We start from the raw sequence: 20,640 nt of genomic DNA, 5'->3' as shown, positions 1-20,640 counted from the left end.
GAGGTCTTTCCTGCTGCCACCTGGCACCCTGGATTCTCTTTTGTCCAGTCTCAACAGCCTTCCCACCAGTCAAAATCCCACCTCTCTTCCCAATCTTTGGTGCGCTCCTCCTCCCCCTCTATAAACCTTCCTTAGACCTCCCACAGGTGTGACTTCTGCTTCCTGGGAATTCTGCGCTCCCCATAACTGGCTCCTACACCACCGAGGACTTTCTATACTTTACCAGGGCTTTTCATATCCTTAAGTAACCTACCTTATAATCGATTTTCAGAAGAAGGGAGAAAAAACATTTATGGCACGCATACCTTGTCATAGGAGTTCCTGTCCTTTCTTTTTATTTTTTTTTATTTATTTTTATTTATTTTTATTTTTTTTAGTTCCTGTCCTTTCGTTCCAGAAATAGGACTCTCTTTTTTTCTTTAAGATTTTATTTATTTATTTATGAGAGACACACTGAGAGGCAGAGACAGGGGCAGAGGGAGAAGCAGGCTCCGTGCAGGGAGCCCGAGGCAGGGCGCATCCAAGGACCCGGGGATCATGACCTGGGCGGGAGGCAGACTCTCAGCCACGGAGCCACCCCGGTGCCCGGGAAATAGGACTCTTCACCTGCCCCGTTACAGATGAACACATTGGATACCCAGCAACCTGAAGCCGTGGGACAAGATGCAAAACTAGAAGGCAAGAAATAGAAATTATGGATCATTTCTTTCGTTCAGAAACTACCAAATCACACGGGCGTGCAGCAAACGTTGGTGCAATGAATTAATGAATGGATGAATGAATGAATGAATGAATGAGCGAATGCCTATTTGAAGACCGGCTTACATAAAGAACTTAGGGATGGCATGGGTCGGAGGGCTGAAGCACTGAAAAAGACATGTCCCAAGTACGCAATGGGGCTTAGCGGCTGCAGAAAATCCCAAACCCTGAAACAAGCCCAGAGTACAACGAAGGAGTTTCCCTAACACTTCCACGGCCAAAAGCGTGGCTCCGCACATCCGGTCCAGAAGCGGCGTTTGCAATCCACGAAGTTCCGTCCTTCGGAAAGCTCTAGAACACCGACGGGTTTTGTTCCTAAACTTCGGCCGCGGGGGCGGGCGGGGGCCTGTCCCTTTAAGAATCTGGTCAAAGTCTGGCTCCTCCGCCCGCCCCGCCCCCCTCGCGGAGCCGGCGCGGCCCGGGCGCCCGCCCCTTTCTCCCGCCGCGGGCTCAACTACGGGTTCGGCCGCCCGTCCGTCACAGAGGCGCCGCTTCTGATTGGCTTCGCGCCGGGAGGCGGGGCGGGAAGGCCTGAGAAACTAGTTTGTCGGCGGCGCCCGGGCGGTCCAGCGGCGGCGGCGCGCTCGGGCAGAGGCGAGCCGGGGAGGGCGGCGGCGGCGGCGGCGGCGGACCCGGGGCGAGGAGCGCGGCGGGCGGTGAGTGGCGGGGCCGGTGCAGCCGCGCGCCCCGGCCGCCGGCCCGGCTGGCACTTGTCACCGCGCCCCCCGGCTGGGGACCGGCCTGCGGGGGCCTGCGCGCCGCGCCGTGGGAGCTGCGCCGGGCGCCCGGGGGCTGCGCTCGGGGACAAAGGGGCGGCGGGGGCCGGGGGCCGGGGGCCGGGGGGGCCGGGCTGCTCCCGCCCGCGCGTGCCCGGGGACCCGCGAGGCTGCCTGCGGGGAGGAGCTCGGCGCGGCGGAATGAATCGGTTTTGCAAATGGATGTTGCGCGCGGGAGCTACAGCTGCCCCCCGGGAGCGCTTGATTCACGGAGTCCGCAGACTCTCTTTTTGAAGAATTACTATCGATCCTGGAACGAGGAGGCTGCGGGCGTCTGAGGCCGTGAGCGGCCGGGCTCTGCGCCCGGGCTGGGCCGAGTCCCCGCGCACTTGCCGCCGAGGGCCAGATGGCCGCGGGCCGCGTGCGGGGCGGGGCGGGCCGGGCCGGGGCGGGGCGGGGCGGGGGTTACCTGGGGCAGTGCGGCCCGCCCGCGCCCCCCGCCCCCCGCCCGCGCCCCGGGCCCCCCGCCCGTTGCGTCCCGCCGACCCGGCCCGGGCTCTAGGGAGCGGCGGTCGCGCGCCCCAAGTCCCACCCTCCTGCCCACCGAGCTGGCGCCCCCCGGCGGGGCCCCCGCGAGCCGCGACCAGCGCCGCCGTCCCTGGCTCCTAACCCCCCCCCCCCTTGTCCTCCTCTAGTTGCTTGAGCAGCTTTTCCTTGGAGAGACTGCGCCCCTAAGCACCGTGCACTTTCTTGTGCGCTGCCGCTTCAGCATCCCCGAGGTGCATTATCACTCTCTTTGTGCAAAGAGAAATCTTCACGGGGACCTGATCAAAGGGACGGGGGTGTGGAGGCCGACCTAGGCCCCTGCAGGTTTAAACTGGGCACTCTTGGGTCCTGCTGACTTGATTTGAGGAGGGGAAAGGCTCCCTGAGGTTTGGCCCTCCCGGGTGAGTCAGGGCAGAGAACACCGTGTGTCTGGGCCTCCTGGTCTCACTCTGGCCTGGTGAAGGGTGAAGTTCCAGTGGCACTGGGGGAGGAGGCAGGAAGCCCCGTCCCCCACCCCTCCGCTCTTACCCTGGACCAGGTTATGGTGAGGGTCATGTGGGGTCAGGCCCTTTGAGACCCCTGGACCTCAGTCTCTCCCTTCATAAGTGGGACAGATGCTCAGTGGGCCCGGGTGTGCTGTTAGGATTCCTAGGGGCTGTTGGGAAAGACTTGCATTTGGGGTCTGGGGACCGGTGAGCAGTAGAAAACAAGGTCCACCCCACCTGGGACAAATTTGGTATCCTCCTGAGACCAGGGGCCCTGGGGTCCCCAAGCTGTGCCTGAGGAGGTTGATGGAGTCAGTCTTCTGGGCCTGGCAGCTACCTTGGCCTTGAGTCATTGCGTTCGTCAGGAAGTGACTCCAGGGAGGTTGTTAAAAGGAAGGTAGAGAGAAATGGTAGAAACCTTCATCCTGGGGCTTGGGCTGCAGCTAGATTTATGTCAGTGGTACACAGACCGGAGCCGTGGGCAAGCTATTCACTCAGCATCCGAGGCAGCTTCTGCAGCCCGATGCCCCTTAATAGCCTCTCAAACCTCTGGGCACCCAGTGTGGGGACGATTACCCAGACCTGGGACTTCGTGGTCTGCAGTGAAAGCAGGCTCACTTCTTCCCTTCTACCACTCTGATGCGCAAAGGGGGCTGGGAAGGGAGTGTACTCCTGAGTGTTTTGTTCATTCATTTGTTAATTATCTAATTAAGCATTGTTGGAACAGTCTTGGTAGGGACCCTATATTCTGGGAGCTCCTAGAGAAGGGTGTGCTGGCACGTGGATTGGGGCCCTGACACATCGACATGCCGAGGTGTGCACGGAACCCCAGTGATAAAGGCAACAAAGGGAGCCGAAGGGCACGGGTGGCAAAGGCTTTCTGGTGAGATGATGGCATGACAAAGTAAAGATGAGAGTGGCTTGACAGAGCCCTGCTTCTGGGCCCCAGGCAGCAGGCTTCTCCCACCCACCCACCCACACTTCTCTCAGAAGCCACTTCCTTGCAACCTCAAGGCAGGTGCAGGTTGAGGTCGGGGAGAATGCAGATGGGAGGTGAGAGAAAGGTTCATCTGATCCTGTGGAAGTCAGCAGGCCTGGCAGTCTCCAGGAAGCTGGATGGCTACTGGCTGCAGCTTCTCTGCTCAGGGGGTCCTGGGAGAAGCCACCCCACCAGCCTCAAAGACCAGCCCGTGGCCTAAGCCCTCATCCGTCCGGACCAGCCTGCTGTGTGGGATGTGGCCTGGCCATGGAGGGGCAGACGGAGCTGGCAGGAGAAAACAGAGTGGCCAGACGCAAATGAATTGGCTGATTGAGATGCTGGTTTTCATCTAATGTGGTAAATTTCATAATTGAATTGCCTCAGGCAGCCAGAGCTATTGAAGCATTTTCCCAGCCAGAAAACACTTAGTTAGGACAGCTGGGGGGCCGGGAGGTGGGGGGGCCCTGTGTGCATCCATAGCTTTTATTCACCTCATCCCCGTAGGGCTTTCCCTTTAGTAATCTGGGTCTGTCCGCAGGTGATGGAATCCAGCCCCACCTCTGCAGCAGCTTCCAACCTCGTTTCTGGACCACCTGGTCCCCCTGAGCATCACTGCCCCTGTCCCAATTGAAAGGTCCTTAAAGCTGATACCTGTTCACCTGCAGGCACTTGCCTTGCCAGACTGTGGCGATGGGGATGGTGGGAGCAGAGATAGAGGTCAAGGATGGGAGGGCTTCCTGTTATGTCTCTTCCTATTACATCTATTCAAGCACAAGGTCAGGGGAACGAGCATGGGCTCAGAAACCAGATTTGGGTTCAGATGTTGCTGGTGTGTCCGTGATCAGCCACCTCGCTCTGTCCCCTCCCTCTGGCTCTGGTAGACGGTGTTCTTTCTTACTGCTGAACTTTTCCTTCTAAAGCCCTGCCCATACACTTTGGATGAAAAAAAGGTAGGCATGTGTAGCTCACTGACCCGTTCTTCATTTTTTTTTAAAATTTTTATTTATTTTTTTATTTATGATAGTCACAGAGAGAGAAAGAGAGAGAGGCAGAGACATAGGCAGAGGGAGAAGCAGGCTCCATGCACCGGGAGCCTGATGTGGGATTCGATCCCGGGTCTCCAGGATCGCGCCCTGGGCCAAAGGCAGGCGCCAAACCGCTGCGCCACCCAGGGATCCCTGACCCGTTCTTCAAAGCTCTGTCTCTGTGATCTGAGACATCCAGTTTGGTTGGGAAATTTCACTGGATTCCCTCACAGTGGTCTCCTGTAGCCCTGGGATGTACACAGAGTCTGGACCAGGCTCTCTGGGCCACACCTCGCTTTAATGGGACTGAGGCCCAAGGTTAACTCCACCTCCTCACTTCCCACTACAGTTGGAACACTTACACCTGGAACATACTGGGAGAAAGAGCACTTAGGTGGGGGTCTGGAAGTCCTGCTGCACCTCTTCCCTGACTGTGCTATTTTATGTAGGTCCTCCAAGTGTATGGGCGTCAGCTGGCTCTTCTCCAAAATGTGTGGACGCTCTTCTGTATGATACTTCTATTACATGTTTTGCTGTAAAATCCCAAAGGTTCTAACAGCCTCCGGTGTCATGTAAGTGTATAGGCTTGAGTTATTTGCCTAGCCCTCTTGGGCAGGAAGAAGAGGCAGCCAGTAGAGAGTGTGGAGGGACAGATTAGAAGTTAGGAGTCTAGACTTCCTGCTCTGCCTCTGATGGGTGCTGTAGGGCTCTGGGCAAGTCACTTTCCCTCTCTGGGCCCTAGTTTTTCCTCCTGTAGAACGAGAAGGGTATATAGTAGGCAAGCTCCTAGTTCTCTTTCCTCTCTTGATGAATGGAAACTGAGTCAGACGTTCGCAGTTGCTCAGGCCTCCCTCGGCTCCCTGCCTCTGCCCACTGCCTTGGAGTCCAGGGCTCACGTCTAAAGGGCGCCCATGGATTAGGGGCTGATGAAGCCAGAAGACCAGGTCAAAGAAGAACAAAGCTGGGCCCAAGGGAAGGTTGCTTGTGGGTGACTTACTTCCCAGGGTTGTTCTAGCTGGTGCCAGGCAGGGACCTGGGCACCAAGTATGGAAGCACTTAGGCTGGCACCCTCTCCCCAGTACCAAAATGGATGGGGTGGGACCTAGCCAGCAGGGGTCCCCAGGGCCTCTTCCAAGAAGAGAGATGGGCACAGATCTCCCAAGATTGGTAGGGATCATGAAGGAGCCCAGGGGGACAGGAGGAGGACCCGAGGCTCCTACACACTAGACTTTGCCAAGAAGGTGCCTGCAAGACCAGTTGGATAGCTCCTCCTGCAAGAAGGCGGGGGCTGAGCAGGGCCGTGGGAGAATTGTATCTCTGTTGCCAGAGGGAGGACCACGTTCACCTAGGGTGTCACTTCCCACCCACCTCTGCCTGCCAAGAAGATACCTTCTACTGTCAGCCAATCCATCAGAGTAGGATGCAGGGATAGGTTAGAAACAAAAAGCCTGGGCAACCCTGGTGGCTCAGCGGTTTAGCGCTGCCTTTGGCCCAGGGTGTGATCCTGGAGACCTGGGATCGAGTCCCACGTCAGGCTCCCTGCATGGAGCCTGCTTCTCCCTCTGCCTGTGTCTCTGCTTCTCTCTCCTCTCTGTGTATTCTCATGAATAAATAAAATCTTTAAAAAAAATAAAAGAAAAAAAAGAAAGAAAAAGCCTTGTTTATTTTCTACCTGTTCTCACTGGTCCCCCAAGGAGAGGCTGACCACAGATCAATCTAGGGTGAAGGGAATGAATTTCCTAATTACGATAAGAGGAGCTTTGCTCACCCAATTCCAGAATGAGCTGCCTGCCAAGTTTGCAGTTGGCCAGGCCAGATTTGTCTGGGCAGGAGTGAAAGCCAAGAGACCCAAGAGCTCTTTTTATAGAAAGCCATGGCAGTTACATCCAGCATCCAGAGTTCAAGTTCTGCTGCATGCTAGCCAGGCTGGTGAGACCCTGGGCAGCGAGTCCCTTAACTGTGAATGCTTCTGTTCATAGCTTTGAAAATTCAAGGGAAAAAGCCATACAGCTCCATTCATGTAACAGGCTTTTGTTTCACACCTTCTGAATGGCTCATCCTGGACTAGAAACTAGGAAAAAGAAGTCAGGCTCAAAGAGACTCCTTTCTTGGAAGTTCAGCCTCTGGCAAGTGAGGTAGATGGGTAATCAGTGGTTGTGGTGCACTGTGGCATACTGTGGCACAGGGGGAGTGACATGTCAAGAGCCTGCCTCAGTTTCCCCATTGGAGAAGTGAAGAAGTAGACTGTTTCTAGCCTCTCCGTTCGAGATGTGTCCAATGAATATTTTTTTGCCGTCCGTTCTCTACCAGGCTCTGGGATGCAGCAGAAAACAAGGCAAGGTCCCCACCATCCTGGAGCCCCTATTGAACTGGGACCAGATAGACAAAATAAATACAGCTCCCATCAGGGCTGCTGGACGTGGATGGGGAGGAAAGGTCAAGGTAGGAGACTGAGGGGGCCTGAAGCAGGTCTCTCAGGATTGGTAACATTTAAGTGGAGACCTGCAAGACTGGACCTAGGCACCCATGGGAAGATCTGAGGAAGTACATGCCAGGCAGGGAACAAGCGAGTGTACAGGTTGGGAACAGCATGGGCTGCGGAGGGGGATCTAGCCAGAGATAGGCCACAGCCATTGCACACCGAAATCTTGCTTTCTGGCAAGGCTGAGGAAAACATGTTCCTTTAAGTTGTTTAATTGTTTCCTTTAAAACTTCAGTCATGGGTGCCTGGGTAGCTCAGTGATTGAATCTCTGCCTTGAGCTCAGGTCATGATCCCGGGTCCTGGGATCGAGTACTGCATTAGGCTCTCTGCAGGGAGCCTCCTTTTTCCTCTGCCTATGTCTCTGCCTCTCTCTCTGTGTCAAATGAATGAATGAATGAGTAAATAAAATAAAAATGAAACTTTGGTAATATATCAGTGGATTCCTTTTATAAACAAACAACATGAGAGATGCAGCATGGTCTGGAAGTCTCTTTGGCCTTGGTATCTGTCAGTGGTTTGGTACATACCCTTCTGGCTGCACGATATTCCTGTGTGGCCCAGCACCGGCTTTCATCTTACTCTCTCCAGGGGAGACAGGTTGTGTCTGACTTTCTTTTTTTCTCCTTCATACAATCCATGAAGTCGTGTGTGTCCTTGACTAGGCATCTTTCTGATTTTTAAATGTTCATTGTCAAAGCCAAATGCCTTTCCCAAAGACAGGCAGGTCACTCACCCACTGATGGTGTCTGGGAGCCCATTTGCCCACATCCTCACCCATATTTGATAATACTTGACATTATCCATGTTTTCACTCTTAACTCATGTGATGGAGAGGTTATGATCTCATAACTCCTTTAAAACAAGCAGACCAAAAAAAAAAAAAAAATCCAGTTTATCCAGGCTTCCTCTTTTTGTTTTCATCCATCTTTGTTTTTCCAGAATATCATGGTTTAGCGATTGCTGGCTCTGCCTGTGACTGATCTCCTGACCTCCAGCGAAGCTTCATCTGTGAAATGAGGCCCTTTTAATCCCTGCCCTGCCCCCCTGCCAGGCTGCTGTGCGTTGCGCATGGGAAAACATTCCTGAAAGTTCATTTTATGCTGAAAAGTTCTGCAAACATCATGGGTTTTACTAGTGAGAGCCAGAGATTTAAAGTCCTGAACATGTGAGTGAATCTGAGTGTTTCTAAACAGCCACTCTGTCTAGAGGAGGCCCTCGGGTGGCTTTAGGTGGGATGTCTGCCTGGCATCCCTCATGTGGCCTGAAAGAAAAGTCGGAGGGCTAGCTGGGTAGGTGTGTTCCTCCTCGTCTCACCTACAGGAAGGAAGAAATGAACCAGGAGGGTAGAGAGAAGGTTCTCTATCCCATCCATAAAAAAGCTCTGAAAGGGCATTGATCACCACAAGCTGATCCCTCTACTTACCTGCTGGTTAGACCAAAAGTGGGGGCTCTTAGAACTTTATTGATTCCTATGTTTATTACTTTGGGGGTCCTTGTCTGTTTTCCTGTAACAAGAGGCTTTAAAAGAAGCAAAAGATTGACAAAAGGTCCCTTGTACTTGATTCAGAGACAGAAGGATGGGGAAGCTCTGGAGATTGGTAGAGAAGGAAAGAAGGAGTCTGGGGCCAGGGAAAACCACTCCCATATGGTTCCTGGGTGCCATCAGGCACTATGATGGCCCTGGGGACACTTTAGCCAGGCTCTCCTGTCATTCCCCAAGTGGGCTCTAACAGCTCGCCTCCACTGCTTGAGGGGCAGTAATCCAGGCTGGTATGAGCCCTGCTGCCCCAGGGATAACTCAGAAATAAGCCCTGGTGGAGATTTCTGTTATCCATCCCCTGCCCAATGTGGTTAGGACAGCTGCAGGGGACGGGAGGCCACAGAGAGGAAGGTAGACAGACATGGGAGAGGGTAATAGAGAGCAAATGCACAAAGGGACCATCGGACCCCAAAGGGCTTTGGTGGGGGGCCTCCCCTCATTGTACCTCTGCAGCTAGTGAGCAGGAGGTGAGGAGGGTGGGGAGCTGGGCTATTGGCAAGTTTTCACATTTCTCAGACATTCCCTGATTCTGAGGGTTGGGTTTTTCGGGAAAGGAGTGAAGGGAGCATCTTGGGAGCTTATTTAAGGATGGTCCACCAGGGGCAGAGGCAAGAGTGGCCACCCTTGCTGGGTGCCTCCTGCTGCCGTCCTGCAGTCAGATCACCAGGTTTCCTTTCAGGCCGTGAGATGGACTGGTATATCTATGCTGAGGAAGTCATAGCTGCTATTTTTACCACTCCAACTAGGACTTTTTACTGGAAGGTGCAATTACAAGCAAAATGTCAGGGTTTGGCTAGCCAGCTAAGTACTGGGAGGCTGCCGCAGGCTGAGGCAGGGGCCACAGCATGGTCAGGTGGTGTGTAAAGCAAGGTACTTTGCATGTGGACACATACCTCCCCTGGTTGCTGAGTGGCTTCCTCTGAACCACTTGCAGTGTCTGGAGCTCTCCTCTAAGCCAAAAAGAGGCTTTTGCTGGGTTTTGCCCAGATAATTACACCTGAATACCTTATAACTAGCTGGTCATGGGACTGAAGCTAACCAGCTAAGCCATTCTACTCCTAAGTGCCCCAGAAGTTGACATTTTTGAATGTGAGTGAAATTATTGAGAGCTTCTACATGATACCTGCACTAAGTGCTAGGAGTGGACATGAGTAAGACAGTCCGGGCTCTCAAGCATCACAGATACAGCAATTAAGGTTACAGAAGGTGTGACCCCAGACCCTTTGAACAAGCATGTGGTATGCTTTTCCTTATGGCTAGAGGCTAAGCAGGGCTTATATTAGGTCCTGTTGCTATGTAACAAATCACCACAAACTTAGTGGCTTAAGCTGTACCTATTTATTAACTCATAGGTATATAGGGCAGAAGCCTGAGCTGGCTGGACTGGGTTCTCTGCTTAAGGTCTTGGACCAGAAGTCTGAGGTCAAGGTGTTGACTGAGCTCTTACCCTGAGGCTCTGGGGGAGAGTCTGCTTCCTGGCCATTCAGGTTTGTTGGCACAGTCAAATTCCTGGTGATTGTAGGACTGAGGTCCCCCTGTCCACTTTGGATGCTGATCTCCGCCCCTAGAGGCTGCCATATTTTGTGCCACATGGCCCCCTCCATCTCCAAATCTGAAGTGGGGCACCAAATCCTTTACTGCTGCAAATCTTTGGCATCTGCTTCTGTGACCTGCTGGAGAAAACTCTGCTGGAAAGGGCTCCTCTGATTAGGTCAGGCCCACTCAGATAACCTCTCTGTTTCTAGGTCACCTGATCAGTTAGCAACATCATTTATTCTGTCTGCAGATTCCTTTGCCATGTGGGTGCCATGTCAGTCGCAGGAGTCAGGCCAGGGGTGGAGATCAGCGGACTGGCCATCTTTGCATGTTCTCATGCTGAGGCTCATGCCATCACAGGGCTCACGCCACCCGGGGCTGCAACAGTAGTATGAAAAGCAGCAACTCTCATGAACTGAGTGAATTTTGTGTGCCCCATTGTGCTAAGCTCTCTACCTGAATTCTCTCCTTTAATTCCCAGGATAGTTCTTTGACATAGGGACAGTTCTCTTCACCCTGTTTTCCAGATGAGAAGACTGACGCTTAGGGAATATGTAGTATCTGGGGTCAGTCATACAGGTACAGACAGCAGTATGGGAATTTGGAACTAGGGGCTTAGAGCCTAGCCGCCCCATTAGGCAGTATCTCCAGTTTGATCCCTGCAATTTATGGAACACCATCCAGAGCACGGTTGAGAGTTGTTCTTTCCCATCTAGCACTTAAAATATTTAAATACGAAATATGTCAGTCATATTGCAGGTTAATACAGCAGATATTGGGAACCTCTCACATGGGTTTGACAGATGTCTGGGTGTTTCTGATTCTTATTCCAGTGGATATTGTGGTTAATCCATTTCCCCTTCAGCCCTATTTACTGAGCATTGCATAATTCTAGGCAAAGATGACACAGAATACGGTCCTCTATGAGTTGGAAATTAAAATAGGGGGACAATATACAATGACCTGAGTGCCAGACAAGAAACACCACAATGCTATAGCAAAGAATCAATGGGTATCAGAATGTTAATGGCAGGAAATAAGACAAAAAAATGTTTATTTACTCACCCCCGTATCCCTGGTACATGGCACAGGGCCCTGCACATGGTATCTTGTATGGCCAGGGCCCTCCACACACTGGCTGCTAAGTCCAGAGGGGGGTATAATGGTGAAGTGAGGTCTCATGGAGAAGCTGAGACTTGAGGGCAGAATTGGGATCAGGAGAACTGGGAAGGCCAGCCTGTCTGCATGCATGGCGTCAGGGAAGAGGGTCGGGGGTGGGCCATGAAGCTGGAGTGGAGGCAGACTGAACCAGGCTTGGATGTCCAAGCCGAATTCAAGGCTACTGAGCAGGAGAGATTGGTGGTCAGGAGCAAAGCATTTGGCCTCAGATTGCTGGGGGCGGGAGAGATTGGGGTCACGGGCCCCTCATAGTCCAGCGCACTGGAGGGAAGGCCTTAACCTCATCTTCAGCATAGGACTAGTGACACGAGGAACCCGGGAAGGAAGATTAAACGGAACTTGATGGCCAGGCAATGTGCTAAAAATATATCTATGAATGAGTCGTGATTTCTGAGCACCCATGTATTTGGCTATAAATATACACACATATGTAATTTCAAGAGACCAAGAATTATCAGCTGCAAAGCCCAAGGGTAGCAGCCTGTGCATGGCCCCTGTAGTTTGCTGTCTGAGGCCCTGCCCAGTACAAAGTACCCAGCTCTGTCATTTTGGGGGAGCCTGAGGGGGTCTTGTGGTAAGAAGAAAGTGGCTGGTAATGAGGGGAGGAGCTGGGGAGACGGGAAGAAGGGAGGCACCAGGGCAGGTGGGGAGGCCAGACAGCCAGCGGGTTAGAGGGTGCTGGGCCCTGTGACCACACCTCTATGCAAGCTGGGGAGGGGGATTGAGATCCGCAGGGGCAGGTGATCCTGCTGTCACCCACACCTTACTTTCCACAGAAGTTTTCCTCTGAGTTCTCAACAAAAACATGGCTAACATGGAGGATAAGGGAATTCTGCTAACCTGGTGTTCTCGAAGTGTGGTTCAGAGGCTCCCCGAGTTTCTTTTAGTGGTCCCCAAGGTCAAAACTGTTTTCATGGCAATACCAAGATGTTATTTGCCTTTTTCTCTAATCTCTCTGAGTGCATAGCTTAGTGAGCTAATGTGTTCCAAATGACCGTTGCACGGTGTTACCAAACCATGCATGGGTGAAAAATCCATTCAGAGTACAAGATAGACCGGGAGATCGGAATGTCACAGAGTACAAAAGTTCACCAATTCAGGCTCAGGTTCCACGCTGCAATTAATCTTTAAGAAGCTACTGCTTCTTTAAGAAGCTGCAGGTCTTGGTTAGTATCAAAGAAGGTTATCCTAAATTATCTGAAAAGGCTCTTAGAGTCTCTTTCCTTTTCCGACAACCGTGAGGCTGGATTTTCTACACATTCTTAAATGAAAACATTTTACAACAAACAATGCAGAAGCAGATATGGGGATTCAGCCACTACTCTCAATTAAAAAAACAAAACAAAACACTTTTTTTTTGGAAAATACATCTATGAATGACTTATGTTAACATACAATGGATTTATTATTTTTCAGTTAACTAATGTACGTTTATATTTTTCCCCAGTTTTAATTTTTAAAAATTCAAATTTAATTTTGATAAATGTCAGGCAAAACCACATAAACAAAAGCCTCTTGGATCCTCAATCTTTTTTTTTTTTTTTTTTTTTTGAAGACTTTATTTATTTGAGAGGGAGAGAAAGAGAACACGAGCTGGAAGAAAGAACAGAATGAGAGGGAGCAGTAGACTCCTTGCTGAGCAGAGAGCCCAGCACAGCCTGATCCAGGACTCTGGGATCCTGACCTGAGCCAAAGGCAGACACTTAACCCACTGAGCCACCCAGGCACCCCGCAGTCTTTTTTAAATTGCAGAGAGATCCTAAGACCAAACCATTTGAGGGTACTATGCTGCCCAAAGCACCTGTAAACCGGGAACTAGGTGCCAGGCCTTGAGCCTAGCTCTCTACATTAATTTTCCCCCTTTAGTCCCTCAGCAGCCCGGTGAGGTGAGCATGGTTATTTTCACTCCCATTTTATACATGTGGAAACAAGGGCACTGAGTATTTGAATACCAGCACGGGTCTCACATTATGGTTGTGGCAGTACCAGCAAGAGGGAGATCCCAGACTGGTGGGCAGGGGTGCAGATGCCTGACCCAAAGCCTGTATCACAGGTCTGGTCTGTCCCCAGGGCATCCACTGTCCTCTGTGGCAAGCACCCTTCCCCAGTACTAAGCCTGGCAGCAAGGCACACCTCCACATGCTTCCTGCTTTCCTGAGGCCCAGGAGGGAAGGTACAGGTCTGCTAAGTGGAAGGGGAGTGCTTGAGAAATCAAGGGTTTTCATTTAAAACACCATCCCTGTTCAGCTGCACACAGCATTTGTGGCCAGGAAGGTTCTTTGTCTTCAGAAATAGTCCATATCCTGCTATTTGAGCGGGGACTTGGCAGCAAAACAGCTTTGAGTACTAAGGATATCTGCACATTTTAAAAATCTTCTCTGAGCCTTGGTTTGCCCATCTGTACAGTGGGGACCCTGAAAAGGTATCTTAAGGATTAAGTGAAAGAATGCATTTAAAGTACCTGGTGTGTGATGCCTGGCTGGCTTGGTGGTTGAGCATCTGCCTTTGGCTCCAGGATCACCTGGAGTCCCCGAGATCAAGTCCCACATCAGGCTCCCTGCATGGAGCCTGCTTCTCTCTCTGCCTCTCTCTGTGTGTCTCTCATGATTAATAAATAAAATCTTTATTAAAAAGAAAAGTACCTGGTGCAAAGGTTCATGTATGGCAGGGTTTTGAAAAAGTGATACTGCATCTGGCACAGAATCCAGCAGTTCAGAGTGATGAGGGGTCTCCCCTGTGATCTCCGGTGGCACTACTGTCAACCAGTTTCTTCCGCAGCCTCCCAGAAGTCTGTGCACATATCCACAGGTGTGTCCTGTCTCTGTGTGTGTGTGTGTGCATAGGTGGTCTGGTTTCTAGCATACATAAAAGACAGCATGCAATCCACAGCACCTCATGTTAGCATGGAAAGCCACCTGCTTAATGTGTGTGTGTGTGTGTGTGTGTGTGTGTGTGTGTGTGTGTGTTTGGCTGCATAGTATTCTCTATGAATGAACCACGGTTTATTTGGCTAGGACTCTTATTTATGAGCATTGAGATTGTTTTCCAGCCTTTTGGTTGCAGCTAGAAGCTCATGTGCAAGTGGAACCGAGGGCGGGGTTCCCAAGGAGTGGAAACGCCAGGGCAGAGGGCACCTGCATTTGTCATTTTGAAAGATAACTGCAAATTGCTCTCCAGCTGCACTCTCCTGCTCTCGGCCCTCAATGGGAAGAGAAAAGACAGAGCTGTGTCGTCTTGGGCTTTAGGAATTGAGGAGTGTTTTGATTCCAGATCAACACCAACTCTGACAGACTCAAGAAGAATGAACAGGGAGGAAGATCCACTACGAGGAAATGGCTAGTGCTTTACTCTTGATATTTTTGTTGCATTTTTTCTTTTTTTTTTTTTTTCCTGTTCTATTTTGCATATTCATTTTCCTCCAAGACTGTTGCTCCAGGTGGCTCATTGAAAGTGATATCTAGGCCAGAGTGCTTTTAATGGCTCCATCTGTAAGGCTCTGCGAATCTTTTAAGGGACCAGACAGGAAAAGAAAGCACCTCCCTCCAGATCCCCAGCCCCCCACCCCCACCGTCTCTGTTTGCCAAGGGCCAGGCCAGTCCTTCTGGAGAGGGAGGAACCCAAGACCGTGATGCAATGTTTGCTTTGGAGGGGACTGTTCTCTCTGCCCCTCTTTTGTTTCTCTGTCTCACTCTGGATAAGTGAAAGGAAACAAGTAATTTCAACAGATGGGTGAGCCTGAGCGCCCTGTTCTCTGTCCGCTCTCTGATTAGAGCAGTGGTGTCCATTTCACTGGCCCTGCTCCCAGCTGGAGCAACAGCTGGGCTTGCAGACTCCCAGCTTTGGGGGCCAGAGAGGTTCCAGGTGGTCCCCACCGAGCTGAGGGGGGAGCAGGATGTGGCACCTTCTGTCTGCCCTTCCCTGATGAATTGGGTACAGTCTACACCACCCCCCACCCTTAGCTGTAAGAAGCCGCTTTGTGCGGGGTGGTTTCAGCATGGTAAACAGAACTTTTAGGACAATGGCACATCAGACATCTGTGATTCTTCTCCAAAGATTTTATCTCAAAAGAATACAGTAATTCAGCATAAGCAAAAATGCTATCTGTTGGATAAAAACTTTTAAAACTGTGGATTAATGACCTAGATGGTGGTTGTATATTTCACAGACCTTGAAAGTTACATTTGGCAACCACAGAGACACTGGACCATGAAGACACTTCCAGCCAGAAGACCGGATCCCTGGGCCTGGGCACAGCAGGCTCTTAATCAACCTTTGTTCAATAGTGAATGAAGGATAGGAATTTGGAAACTATGTACATAGATAAAAACCATGTGGAATTGAGTTCCATAACTGCAACAGTGTAAACTGTTTGGGGGATAGGAGGAGGAAGTAAGCCAAAGTGAAAATAGTTACTCTGCAGTTTTTCTTAACCTTATCACCTTCCCCCAAAACCTTTGCAGACCTTTTCTCCCCAAATGTGATTACCCCTCACATAAAAGTTAATGCCAGATATACTGTGAGTCTGTGTGCTGTGTGTATAGATCTGTGCTTTGTATATAAAAAGAACAAGAGGGGCGCCTGGGTGGCTCAGTTGGTTGGCATCTGTGTTTGGCTCCGGTCATGATCCCAGGGGCCTGGGATTGAGCCCTGCATTGGGCTTCCTGTTCAGTGGGGAGCCTGTTTCTCCCTCTGCCTTTACCCCTCCTGTTCTCTCTCTGTCTCAAATAAATAAAATCTTTAAAAAAGAAGAAAGAAAGAAAGAAAGAAAGAAAGAAAGAAAGAAAGAAAGAAAGAAAGAAAGAAAGAAAGAGAAAGGAAGGAAGGAAGGAAGGAAGGGAAAGAAGAAAGAAAAAGAAAAGAAAAGAAGAAAAGAAAAGAAAAGAAAGATTTTTTTCTGTCCCCTAAGAACCAATTTTTGCTCCTTAGGGTAGTGTCCCCAGCCACCACCTCCTGACCCCCTCACCCTCAGGAAAATCCCTGTGTTCAGGGTTGTAATTCGGAGGGATTTACATTGTTTGTGTCTTGCGCTTCCTTCTTACATTGTCTTTTCAGTAAGAATGCTGAGCTCCTGGGAGTGCCTCTTGGCCTGTGTCACTTGGTCCACGGAGCTGACGCCGTGGGAAGACAGGGTTCTGGGCGAACGGGGTGCTGACTGCCCTCGGCTGTTGCTGCCGTGGGCTGGACACGTGGCCCAAACAGTGCCTCCCGAGGCTAGCTCCTCCCCTGAGCAAGATAGCTTCTCTTAAAACATAAAACCCTGCTGGTGAGGAGTTTGCAAAACCCTTACACTGTCTTCGGGCAGCCAGACAAGGCCTGCTCGGAAGCTGTTAGATCCTTTCCCTGAGGTGGCCTTGCTCAGCAGGGTGTCCTCCTCTGAAAAGGACACAGAAAATGACCCTGGAAGGCTGCTTTCTCCCCAGGAGCCTCTGCAGCGCACAGGAGAAGAGTGAATTCAATACACACCTTGGATGTCTTGGGGCACAGTGGCTTCATTCTCCTCAAGACGGCATTGCTCCGGGTGCATAGCAGCTGGTTGACAAGCGTTTTTGCTCCAAGGGGTAGACAGAAGAGAGTGTCCGGTGGCTGGAACCCCAGGCTGTGGTGCCCCCAGATCTCTCCTGTCCCCTTGGTGCGTGGGAAAGAGTGAGGGATCTGCACCACGAGCAGCCTTGTGATGCTGGACACACAAAGTACAGCCAGGGAGCTCCTCACCCGGCCTCCAGCCAGGAGGCACGGGTGGTAGTTGTAGCTAAGGCCGTGGGGAGGTGGATGAGTTAGCACACAGAACAGTGCCTACGGTGGAGCAAGGACTCGATCACTGTAATTTAGTACTAGTGGTGGTGTTCCTGCTGTTAATCTCGGAGCTACTGTTCTCGTGTACAGGTGCCAGAAATAGTGGGGCATATGGCAGATCGTACTTCTGGCACTCGTGAGTGAGTGAAGCTGTGTGTCCAGTTTGGGCCAATGAGATGGAAGCAGAAGTGATGTGTGTTGTGGGCCTTCCAGGTCAAGCACTGAGTTGTTACTGCGACACATTCCAGAGAGTTCTCCCTTTTCCCGTTGGTGCACCAGCTGGGTGACATGGCGCTGCTCTGTCATCTGGGTCCCTGGGGCTGACAGTGATAGCAGGAACACTCCTCACACTTCTCTTCTTACCACCGCTGAACCATGATGCATATTGTATGAGCAAGAGAGAAACCCCTGTCCTCTGAAGCCCCTGACATTCAGGGGTGTTTGTTGATGCAGCATAACCTAGCCCATCCTGCTTAAAGCAGACCATCCCGATCATGTCAGGCTTGGTTATGGGAATCACACCTCCTGCATGAGGTGCCCAGCTCAGCAGAGGCCCATGGTAGCTGTGCGTCTTGTCTGGCTCCCTCCCTGGTCAGAGTTCCCTGGTGAGGCTTCGCAGCAAGTGTTGCTTCATTTTCCAGCAGGCTTGCACAGCCTTGACCCCTCACCTCCTGTCCTGTGCCTCCTCCGGGAAGGCAGAGCCTGTTGCCCTGGGTAAGCCAGTGCAGCGCAACCCCTGAACCCTTCCCCAGAGCGATGTTTCCACACCAGTGGAGTTGGCATCCATCTCACATGCATCTTCAACTTGTAATAATAGCTCACACTGGCTTCCTGGCCAGCAGAGGCTTCAGCAGCCTGGAACTTGGCTATCAATCATGGAAACCAAAGAGGTTGCCCTGCTTCAAGTGTGCTTAAAATTTGAGGGCATTGAGAAAGTACTGAAGCTTTGCCATCCCCTCTGGGTCTACGGTGGCCTCCCTTCCCCTTCCAGACTTTGCAGGTAGATAGGCGGGCCATGGTTAGGGAAACATTAGAACTCACTGCTCACCATGGGACGCACTGTAGAGGGGAGCTGGGCACACTTGAGAGAGGGTACAGTGGCCCTGGTGATCATGACCTCAGAAAAGCAGGTGAGAGGACCATTTTGTCCCAGAGTGTGCCCTGCGGAGATGTCCAAGGTAGTTAGGGTTCTGCCCTGCGGGGAGGTGAGCTCAGGGGCCGGCTGGCCTGGTGTCTCCCTTTCATGGGGACCGATCTGATGCAGGGTCATCTTGGTACCACCATCTAAAGAGAAACCTCATTTGTAACCCAGTGCTGTATGAAGCAATACCTTCACCCCTTCCCTGAGCCATGCTTAGTTCTAGAACCGTCCTTGTGGCCAAGCCATTCCCCTGCAGGAGGAACGGGGGTGAGGCTGTGGGCTGGGGTGGGGCAAAGTTGCATCCAGCCAACTAACCACATTGAGCAGAAGGTGTGTGTTACACAATTCTCGTGACTTTACTGCGGGTTTGAAATCTTTCACAATAGAGGTGGAAAACAAAATAGAGACACGGTGAAAAATACAAATAGTTCTAATCCTTTGGGTTTTAAATTAAAAACGATACCTACAACTTTTTGAATGTATATTTTATTTTTTTAAAGAAAGGACTATTGAAAGGCAGAGGCATTGAGGGAAAGGACCCTTTGTCTGATGATGCACTTGTATCTGGAATGATCTGCACCTCTGAGTCAGTGATTTTGCCTTCAATTAACAATTAGATTTGTGTGCTTTGTAAGGGTGCTTAGTTTGCTTTCCACTTGAAAAATGGAAGAACGGATACCCCTGCACCCTGCAGGCTCCCTGAGGACGTGGGGGTGGGACAGGGCAGGCACTTGAGCTGCAGTGTCACGTGGCCACCCCGAGATCTCTGCCTGGGAAGCGTGTTGCATCACAGAGCCCAGCATGTTTGTGGTATTTAATAGCATTTAACTCCTTCGTTTTTATGGTTCCAGGAGACACCCAGATCCAGCCAGCTTGATAAACACCTTTGGTGTTTTTTCTGATCACAAAAGTATTACATAATCATTAAAAAATCAAACAACTTATAAATGAATAGACTGTGAAAATTGCCTTAATCATAGCAGAGGGCCAGGGCACCGGCCTGTCTCAGTAGGTGGAGTGTGCAACTCTTGATCTTGGGGTTGTGAGTTCAAACCCTGCATTGGGTGTAGAGCTTACTTTAAAAAAAAAAAAAAGCAAGAAACAAAGTGGAGGGTAGTAGAGATGGAGTAAGGATGAGGAGTCTGTTCTTTTTTCGGTAACAGTGGTAATAGAGCATCAATACTAAACCCAGAGACAAAGCATGACACATGCCCACACCACTTGAAATGCTCATCATTTACTGTCTCACTTGTCTCTCACTTGTTTCCTGAATCACTCTGTGGTTGAAAAAAACAGACCCAGAGAGACAAATTAACTTTTCCAACGACACACAGTTGCATGGTCTTCGGAGGCCCAGTTTTAACCACTGTCCTTCAGGAACTTTGATCTCTCCTCGGGGCTGCGTTGTCACCATTGTCAGTACGGCTGGGGCAGTACCCCCAGGGAAGCATCTGCAGAGGGCTTGCTGCTCCCCCCCCCCCCCACACTCCTGACCCTCTCCTATCTTGAGTGCATATTAGTGCGTGAGTGTGTGTGCTGTGCAGCCCAAGAGCTAAGACCACACAGTCTTGGTTTTTGGCCTGCAGCACAGCCGGGTATCCAGCAGGTGTTCAGTCGGGACTTATTTCGGGTTTTGAGGTCGGATGATGTGTGTGACGTTTGCAGTCCCCAGGATCCTGTGTGTCTGGCACCCCAGTTCCGACTTGCCAGCCAGGGCCCACCTACTGTAGCGGGGCTGTGCGAGGTGAATCCCTCACTCCCAGGTCTGGCCTCTGGGCTTGGATGGCTGGGTTGTTGGGGAGTGGCCAGACCGCCTGCGCTCTCACGCACGTGCAGGCCGGCGCCTCCTCACAGCATGGTGGGCTCACGTTGTCTGGCTTCCCCTCAAGTGAGCACTGCGAGAGACAGGGAGAGGAAGACCCCCATCTCTGAAGGTCTGGCCCCAATGGTCAGTCACCGTGTAGCCACAGACTCAGACTCCAAGGGAGGGGACATCGACACCACCCATCTGGGAGCTGTGTCCCAGTTTATGGGTACCTTTGGTCCTCCCCCAGCCCCCGGAACCCTGCCCCTGGCCTTTTTCTTCCCAGAGTGGGCCAGCCTTATTTCTGCCCTGCCTTTGTGTTTGCTGTTCCTCCACCTAGAACCTTCCTTTTCTTGTCGTCACATTGTGGCTCCGGCTCATTAATTAAGCTTCAGCTCCTGTGTCCCCTCTTTGCCGGGGCCTTAGTGACCCCACTGTAGCCCACTGCTGCACTGAGCTGCTCACTGCTGCTCTGCTCCCCCCCAGTCCCACCTGACGCAGAGCGCAGCCCCGTTAGGAACTGTCTGTCCACACCTGGTACCTGGTATGTGGTACCCGGTATGCGGCACATGGGAATTGCTTGGGAAGCTTGCGTTTGACAAGTGAGTCTGAGCCACATTACCTGCTGCCACCAGCGAGCCCCTGGGCTTTCCC

General features: G+C 51.5%; 1 protein-coding gene across 1 annotated transcript in view; it reads left to right on the top strand.

Annotated features, from left to right (window-relative positions):
- Window positions 1-1,333: 1,333 nt before the first annotated feature.
- Window positions 1,334-20,640, top strand: part of KLHL25 (kelch like family member 25) — a 36,002-nt gene continuing 16,695 nt past the window's right edge. Inside the window, exon 1 of the mRNA XM_077871392.1 lies at window positions 1,334-1,415. The gene's annotated coding sequence lies outside the window, so the exon portion shown is untranslated. The remainder of the gene's footprint in view (window positions 1,416-20,640) is intronic.

Source organism: Canis aureus, chromosome 2 (assembly GCF_053574225.1).
Source record: "Canis aureus isolate CA01 chromosome 2, VMU_Caureus_v.1.0, whole genome shotgun sequence".
NCBI classification, from domain to species: domain Eukaryota; kingdom Metazoa; phylum Chordata; class Mammalia; order Carnivora; family Canidae; genus Canis; species Canis aureus.
The sequence above is the reverse complement of the archived record's forward strand: the minus strand, read 5'-3'. Positions and strand labels throughout refer to the sequence as shown.